This window comes from Protobothrops mucrosquamatus, unplaced genomic scaffold (genome assembly GCF_001527695.2).
Source record: "Protobothrops mucrosquamatus isolate PMUCROS unplaced genomic scaffold, P.Mucros_1.0 scaffold1146, whole genome shotgun sequence".
In the NCBI taxonomy this organism is placed as follows: domain Eukaryota; kingdom Metazoa; phylum Chordata; class Lepidosauria; order Squamata; family Viperidae; genus Protobothrops; species Protobothrops mucrosquamatus.
In genome coordinates, this window is record NW_015387362.1 from 348,047 (window position 1) to 357,197 (window position 9,151).

Consider the following 9,151-nt stretch of genomic DNA (forward strand, 5'->3'; position numbering starts at 1 on the left):
CTGGGATGTGCCTCTTCCTTTGAAGTTCCTCCATGCACAAGTTATCCTGCATATATAGCATGTCACGTTAATGTTGGAACGCCAATTACGAGAAGGGTCAGCTGCTGCTATCCAATAACAGCTGGCAGGCTTGAGGTTGCCAACTCATGGGCCAGAAGCCAGACTTCTCTCCAAGAAATTTAATTTTCTGCGTGCATGGAGAAGTCATAATTCTGTGTGGCGTAAAAGGCTTGAGTTGGCATTTCCAAATTAAGAAAAGCCTCCAATAATGGGGTACAAATAAATAACGTTTTAGTCGTCAAGCCTCAGGGGCTCTATCGCACAGCTTCCCGCAAGTCATCTTTTCTGAATGAAAGAAGCCTTTGCGGAGACCTGCTGAGAACAAGACCGCAGTTCCAGCCCTCTGCCTATATTGGCTTAAACGTAATTGTGCTTCTCTGTGATTGCTGTGGTTCCTCTTGTTCATTACTGCAGGCGGGAGAGGCGAAAGGGAGGTTTGCGGGAGAGAATTGAAGTCCAGGAAGTTGAATAGGCACTTCTAAACAGGTTTTTTTAAGTCGAACGGATGACGTTGGGCAGCGGGGTGCCCCAAAGACCATGGAAAAAACTTGGAATAAAGAGGATGGGAGAGATTCAATTGCCATCTCAGGCCAATTCTGAGCAAAATGCACGGACATGTCCAATTTCATTTCCCGTCTTGTTCAAATGCTATATAGAGTGCTTTCAAACAGGATGTAATTGGAAATTTTCAATGATCTCCCTCCATCCCAAGGAAACGTTTTGCAGAGTTGACAGCAAAGAAAGAGCCAACTCTGATTTACATTTGAATTCATATCTGCCTTGACCAGAGATGAACAAAAATTACAAAATATTGGAGCTGAAGACATCTCACCTATTTTTTTAGGACTCCATACTTCTCAGGGTTTTGGGGTTTTTTTTGATCTGCTTAATTTCTTTTTGATTTCCTGACAACTTTGGAAGAAAGTCAGCTAGAGTTCTCCCTCAAGGAATAAAGGACCAAGCTCAAATTATCCTACTTCAGAAACATATCTCTGGAGAATGCCCTAATGTTGGGTAAGGTGGATGGAAAGAGGAGAGGACAACCAGCAACAAGGTGAATTGACTCCATTACAGCAACCATGTTCTGTTAGGTGCAGAATATCATCACTATTAAATATCACAGACAAAATCTATTGGGTTGCAAAGAGTTGAGACGGACTTGGCACATAATCAATTGAGGAAAAACTCTCCAAGGATGTCAAGTTACACGTTTCAACTGCTGTTTGAGCTCCGTGCATCTAATCTACAAGCATCCTTAAATATTCTTTTATCATAAATGGGTTATAGGTTGAATTAACCTTTAATTAAATAACAAGAGGGTTCTCCACCTAACAGTATTGATAACACTATTCTTTCTGCTGGTTTTCCTCCAGCCTATTAATGGGGCACTGTTGTAACTGATTGGGACTATTCCCATAAAATTTCCACCAGCCAAGCACTTAAGATTTAAACTTGGGGTGCTTTATGCTCTAGTTTTTAAAGCCTGCATTTTGCATCTGCCAGTAGTTTGTTTTTTTTTAAATGTGCTGCTCAGTGTCCATATAATTTTCCAGCCAAGTTATGCCTTCAATAACATGATCTTTGCTCTTATCGTGGAATAAAAAGCAGGAGCCAGAAGCAAAAGCAGCTTTTGGGCGTGTTTATTCCTTTTATATCCCTAGTGCCCTCTCCTAACTTACCATCCGATGATCAAATTCCCTGGGGTGTCCCCCCGTTCATTCCTCTGCTACCAACGTCCATTTTATTTAATCTGCCCACATGTACAATCTGCCATTTTCGGGGAGCGATAAAAAAACGGACCCATAAATCATGGCCCGAGCCGAAAAATGAAATATCACCCAACCAATTTGGCTTGCCTAGAAGAGGCAAAAGGGCCATCAATAACCTGGAGGGGGAGGCCGTTCCAAAGCGGTGGGGGGGGGCTTATTGAGATACCCAACCGCCTCCCCCACAGCCCACCAGTGGGGGGGAGGGGATCTACCACCCCACCACCCTGCCCCCAGGAACAGTCTGGAGGGGGGAGATTTTCCTCCAGCAAAGCCTTGGGGCACCCAAAGTTGCCAGCTCCCATCTCTCTCCCTCCCTCCCCGCCACCCCAAGCCAGCCAAGCTCCCCCTTGGATCCCCCTCCCTTGCTCCAAGCAGGACCCCCGTTGGATCCCCCTCCCTTGCTCCAAGCAGGACCCCCGTTGGANATCTTTAATGTTATTTTCTTTTCTTTCTCCTGATAGACCAACTATTGCTTCTCTCCTTTTCTCTCGGAATGGAAAAACGGCTTGCCAGCTGTGCTCATTCTGGCCTACTTGTGTTTCTGCTCTGCATCCCTAGTGCTATGAATAAATCAGGAATCCCTGTTTTAAGAAAGGTGCAGCTGGATCCGTTTGGAGAACTGAACGGTTTAAAGCAAAGCTTGACGGGAGGGGGGTCGGTCTCCTGAGGCCTTTTGATTTTTCACATCCAGTGTACCAAGAAAATGGCTTAAAGTTCTTGGCTTCTTCCTCTCGCCCTTCCGTCCAACTGGCCCCAGATCAGACTTTGATAACAAGCCTAGTCTGACTTACAGCATTGTTTCTTTTTATATCTTGTGATTCACTTTCATCTTTAGGCAATCTGAGCTCCCAGCTCCGACAGCAATTCTTGTAACAGCCTGGCTTTCACACAGCTTGGTGTTCAAAGCCAAAGGTGGACCGTTCTCACAAATAGCAGATAAAGTAGTCAGCTTAGCTCTGGGATGTGCCTCTTCCTTTGAAGTTCCTCCATGCACAAGTTATCCTGCATATATAGCATGTCACGTTAATGTTGGAACGCCAATTACGAGAAGGGTCAGTTGCTGCTATCCAATAACAGCTGGCAGGCTTGAGGTTGCCAACTCATGGGCCAGAAGCCAGCCTTCTCTCCAAGAAATTTAATTTTCTGCGTGCATGGAGAAGTCATAATTCTGTGTGGCGTAAAAGGCTTGAGTTGGCATTTCCAAATTAAGAAAAGCCTCCAATAACGGGGTACAAATAAATAACGTTTTAGTCGTCAAGCCTCAGTGGCTCTATCGCACAGCTTCCCGCAAGTCATCTTTTCTGAATGAAAGAAGCCTTTGCGGAGACCTGCTGAGAACAAGACCGCAGTTCCAGCCCTCTGCCTATATTGGCTTAAACGTAATTGTGCTTCTCTGTGATTGCTGTGGTTCCTCTTGTTCATTACTGCAGGCGGGAGAGGCGAAACGGAGGTTTGCGGGAGAGAATTGAAGTCCAGGAAGTTGAATAGGCACTTCTAAACAGGTTTTTTAAGTCGAACGGATGACGTTGGGCAGCGGGGTGCCCAAAAGACCATGGAAAAAACTTGGAATAAAGAGGATGGGAGAGATTCAATTGCCATCTCAGGCCAATTCTGAGCAAAATGCACGGACATGTCCAATTTCATTTCCCGTCTTGTTCAAATGCTATATAGAGTGCTTTCAAACAGGATGTAATTGGAAATTTTCAATGATCTCCCTCCATCCCAAGGAAACGTTTTGCAGAGTTGACAGCAAAGAAAGAGCCAACTCTGATTTACATTTGAATTCATATCTGCCTTGACCAGAGATGAACAAAAATTACAAAATATTGGGGCTGAAGACATCTCACCTATTTTTTTAGGACTCCATACTTCTCAGGGTTTTTGGGTTTTTTTAATCTGCTTAATTTCTTCTTGATTTCCTGACAACTTTGGAAGAAAGTCAGCTAGAGTTCTCCCTCAAGGAATAAAGGACCAAGCTCAAATTATCCTACTTCAGAAACATATCTCTGGAGAATGCCCTAATGTTGGGTAAGGTGGACGAAAAGAGAAGGAGAGGACAACCAGCAACAAGATGAATGGACTCCATTACAGCAACCATGGGTGCTCCCTTAGAAGTTCTCAAGATGTTCTGTTAGGTGCAGAATATCACAGAAAAGAGTTGAGACTGACTTGTTACATAATCAACTAAGGAAAAACTCTCCAAGGATGTCAAGTTACATGTTTCAACTGCTGTTTGAGCTCCGTGCATCTAATCTGCAAGCATCCTTAAATATTCTTTTATCATAAATGGGTTATAGGTTGAATTAACCTTTAATTAAATAACAAGAGGGTTCTCCACCTAACAGTATTGATAACACAACTCTTTCTAGCTGCTGGTTTTCCTCCAGCCTATTAATGGGGCACTGTTGTAACTGATTGGGACTATTCCCATAAAATTTCCACCAGCCAAGCACTTAAGATTTAAATTTGGGGTGCTTGATGCTCTAGTTTTTAAAGCCTGCATTTTGCATCTGCCAGTAGTTTGTTTTTTTAAAAAATAAAAGTTTATTTTTTTTTAAATGTGCTGCTCAGTGTCCATATAATTTTCCAGCCAAGTTATGCGTTCAATAACATGATCTTTGCTCTTATCATGGAATAAAAAGCAGGAGCCAGAAGCAAAAGCAGCTTTTGGGCGTGTTTATTCCTTTTATATCCCTAGTGCCGTCTCCTAACTTACCATCTGATGATCAAATTCCCTGGGGTGTCCCCCCGTTCATTCCTCTGCTATCAACGTCCATTTTATTTAATCTGCCCACATGTACAATCTGCCATTTTCGGGGAGCGATAAAAAAATGGACCCATAAATCATGGCCCGAGCCGAAAAATGAAATATCACCCAGCCAATTTGGCTTGCCTAGAAGAGGCAAAAGGACCATCAATAACCTGGAGGGGGAGGCCGTTCCAAAGCGGTGGGGACCCTTATTGAGATACCCAACCGCCTCCCCCACAGCCCACCAGTGGGGAGGGGATCTACCACCCCACCATCCCGCCCCCAGGAACTGTCTGGAGGGGGGGAGATTTTCCTCCAGCAACGCCTTGGGGCACCCAAAGTTGCCAGCTCCCATCTCTCTCCCTCCCTCCCCCCCACCCCAAGCCAGCCAAGCTCCCCCTTGGATCTCTTGGATCCCCCTCCCTTGCTCCAAGCAGGACCCCCGTTGGATCCCCCTCCCTTGCTCCAAGCAGGACCCCCTGGATCCCCCTCCCTTGGATCCCCCTCCCTTGCTCCAAGCAGGACCCCCGCCGCAGGAGATTGGAGGGGGGGTTGCTCTGCCTTCCCTTCGCCCCCTCGACGCCGCCCTCTTGAAAGCCAGCGACCCCGGGCAGGGCGAGTGGGTGGGAGGCGCGTGGTCTCGCCCGGAGGAGGCGCGCGTGGAACGGCACGCCCCGACTTTGCCCACTCGGCGCCCCCCGGTTCCACAGCAGCCCCGCCGGTCCCCGCCGGAGGAGAAGCCCCCGCAGGTCACGGGGCAGATTTCCCCCCCCCCCAGCCGCCGCCGCCCCCGCCGGGGTCGCCCCCTGCTGGCTGCCTGCCTTGGCAGAAGGGCCGGTTCCCCCTCCTCCTCCTCCTGCTGCTCCTCCTCGCCGACCGGCTCGGGGTGCAGCCCGTTGGCTCTCGCGGCAGCTCTCGCCGCCAGGGGCCAGCAGCGTCGAGCGACCTGCTGGGCATCTCCGCTTCGTCCTTCCCGGGGCGATGCCATCGCCTGGCCAGGCTCCGGACGCTGCTGGACACCCCCGGAGGGAGCGCCGAGCCGGGCAGGCTCAGCAGCAGCTGCCGCGTCTTCCCTCGCCGCCGGGAAACCCCCTCCCCAGGTAGGCCGGCTGGGCTTGGAGAAGGCGAGCATCCTTCTCCTCCTCCACCACCATCCTCATCCCCTTCTTCTTCATCATCATCGTCAGCCTCTGTGTTTCCCCCCTCCATCTTCCTCTTCCTCCTCCCTCCGGGCGTCCTTGCCAGTTGCGGGAGGCAGGGTCTCTTTTTCCCTTCTCCTCGTTTTCACCCCACCCCCACCCCCACCACCCTTCCCAATTTCACGGCGGGTTTTCCACTGAGATACTGTACAAGCCCAGCCTCGCCGGGCTTTTATCCCAAGGGAAGAAGAGCCCCCAGCCTGTTTAGCAGGGGCGGCGCGGCCAGGGCTCCTTTCCTCTCTCTCTCCCCCTCACCCCCCAAACGCGGTCCCCGAGCCCCCTGCCTCTTCCCTGCAGCCCCTTCCCCGAATCTTCCCAGAGAGAGAGGGAAAAAAATGATCAGGGTGACAAGTGACCCTTGGGTGGTTAGGAAAAAGGGCCGGAACTTTGCTCAGATGTGATGGGAACACGGCGAGAGACAACACCCTAAACAAGCTTGGATGCCTGGCTGTCAGAATCCCCTTCAGTGTTTCTTTTCGGGGTTCTGCTATTCTAGGGGGAGGATCCTTATGTGAAGGGGGGCAGATAAGCAGGATAGCCCACGTTTTTTGGGTGGGTGGGGGGAAGGATCCAGATTAACTGCTACCTTGAAAAGGTGTCCGGAAACCAATGGTCTGCTCAGCTGCTCTTGAGCTGGATGACTTTACAGGCTTATATATATATATGTATGTATGTATGCATGTATGAGTGCTTTTTGATGCATGTATGTATGTATGTATGTATGTATGTATATGTGTGTGTGTATACATATACATATACATATATACACATATACACATACACACACATATATATATGCCCTTGCTTTGGGATGGGGTCATCCAGCCCAGGAACAGGATCAGAAAACGTGGTAAGAGGAGACATTACCAATTTCAGGGCAGGCTGGAAAGAATTGGAAGAGAAAACTGGCAAAGGACGGCTTATGTTTTACCTTTAAAAATCACAACAAGGCATTTCCAAACTAGAGGTGCTTTCCATCAAGCATGCCAGGTCCTTTTGCTTTAAAATGAAAAGAAAAAAGAAAAAACGACTCTTTGACCTAAGCTGATCCTGCAGCCCTGGTATCAAGAGGGAATCAAGCAAATAGAGCTTGAAATTGGCCACCTTGGGAGGCTGGCAAAACCAAGGGATGCGTGAATACACACATTTATTGTGGTTGATTTCAGGGGCTTCCCGATCATTTCAATGAGGTTAACGCTGGGTCAGCTGTATTTTTTTAATTAGGGTCTTCTTTTAATTTTGTGCAAAAGGAGGGCATCATCACCCTGCAGATTACAAATAGTAAGCTGGTCCAAGAAACTGGGTACAAACACATTGTCACGCAGACTGAAGCCTGGGGTTGCCCACACCGCTCCAAGTTTTGCTTGCAGCCTCCAAGGCCCTCTAGAAGTTTCTCCAAATCAAAATATTTCACAGGACAGAAGGAGGGAATTATTAAGAAGGATGGGAAACGATATGAAAGACGTTTCATCTTGTTTGAAAAGAATGTTAATCAAACATGAACCTTCTTTTCTATTCTGGCACCATTTTATTATTAATATTATTATTATTGGAGACTGACTCTTTAGCACACCATTCCAAAATCAAGAAATTTTCAGCCTAAAACAATGTTATCCAGCCCAGTCCTGCACTGAACTTTGCTTCTTGAATAAATCATTCTTGACTGTATTTGCAAAACCAATTTAGATTATTTGCCAAATCTGATGTATCTTAACCTGTCTTTCATAGCAGGAGAAATCTTTTGACATAGAAGAATATTTCTTTCTGAGGTGGTGATTTTGGTATCTTTACACACAAAGAACTAAACAGATTGACTGACCCATTGCACCAACTAGTGTTCAAAATATTCCATAGAATTGTGGGCGCTCCATCACTGGAGATTTTCAGGAAGAGGCTAGACAGTTACCTGTCTGAGATGGTATAGGTTCTCCTGCTTGAGCAGGGGGCTGGACTAGAAGACCTCCATGGTCCCTTCCAGATCTATTCTATTCCATGCTAATCTTGAAGTGCCTTTCACTAACATCAGCTTTCCAAGCTATAGAAAGAATGGCTCTAAACCTCCAAACACACAGATGCACAATATTTTGATTGCTTCCTTTTTAATTAAGGGGATCAAATGGACCAGAAATAACTGAGGGTGCAAAGGCTAAAGAAAATTATCTTAGAACAATTGGAAGCACTAGCTAGAAAGTAGAAAAAATTTCCGAGCTAGTGAGATGGGACAGTAAAAGTTCAAGAGCATTTGAATTGTGCACTAGTCTACATCTTACTTTAAAGAATCCATTAAAAATAGGGTAGATGTATTAGGACAGGAGCCCCGAATATTTCTTTAGCTAGCAAAAGGCTGCCCACAGAGACTGGTGGTGGAATTTCTGGATGGCATGGTGTTTAGGATCTCAATATAACATTTAATTATCTTCTTAATAAAATGTTGTAATTTATTATCTTATGGATTGCTTTGACTTTATCAAGTCTGGAGTACAGCAAAGATGATAATTTTGTGTAAGCGAAAAGACATTTTACATTTTCTGATTTTAAGGAATGGGTCCAAGGTTTAGCTTTATTATGTTTGAAAAGTTTTTTAAAAGATCTTTTTAAACTTTTTTTTCAAAGTCTTAATGGTTTAAAAATAAGATGACATAATATATATAGTATATATATATAGTCCAGATTTAATAAATTTAAGAATTAAATTTATTTCACATTACTGTGTGTGTCTGTGTGTGTGTGTGTGTGTGTGTGTGTGTGTGTGTGTGTGTGTGTGTGTTGAGTGTTTTTTGATGCACCCTGTCGGCCCAAATATGGAAGACATCCCTTTAACTCTTTGTTTGCAATCCAAAATTTTTTTAGCATATATAAAATTTAGCGTATATATAACTATATATATATATATAGTTTTTATTGTGTTTAGTTCATTTAATCACCATGTTTTGCTAAATATTTAGTTCTTTTTCTTTCCCACGTTATCATTATTTGATCTAAACCTTTTACTTTACATTTCATGATTGTACGTCGTACGAAAAGCCACGTTTTAAAAACAACCTTTTGAAAAATCCCTCTAAACAAATTCTATTGAAGTCTTTACTGCAAAAAAGCTTCAATGGGATTTCTTTCTAGCTAGAACTCACAGAAATCCTGACAGTGTCTAGAAAATGCCTTGTGCTTTATCTCTGTCTGTGACACTAACAACTGGAAAAGCAAAGTACAGTACTAAAAGTGAAAAGGGATCTATTCTACGCAAACGCCTCTCAGATCAATCTGTGGTACTTGGAAAAGAGATGCTCGCAGCCCAAGTAGAATAATAGTAGTAATATTAGCAATTGAAACAATGGCTTTACTATTTACTTTCAAAGTGCAAAAAGCAGGAAAAAAAT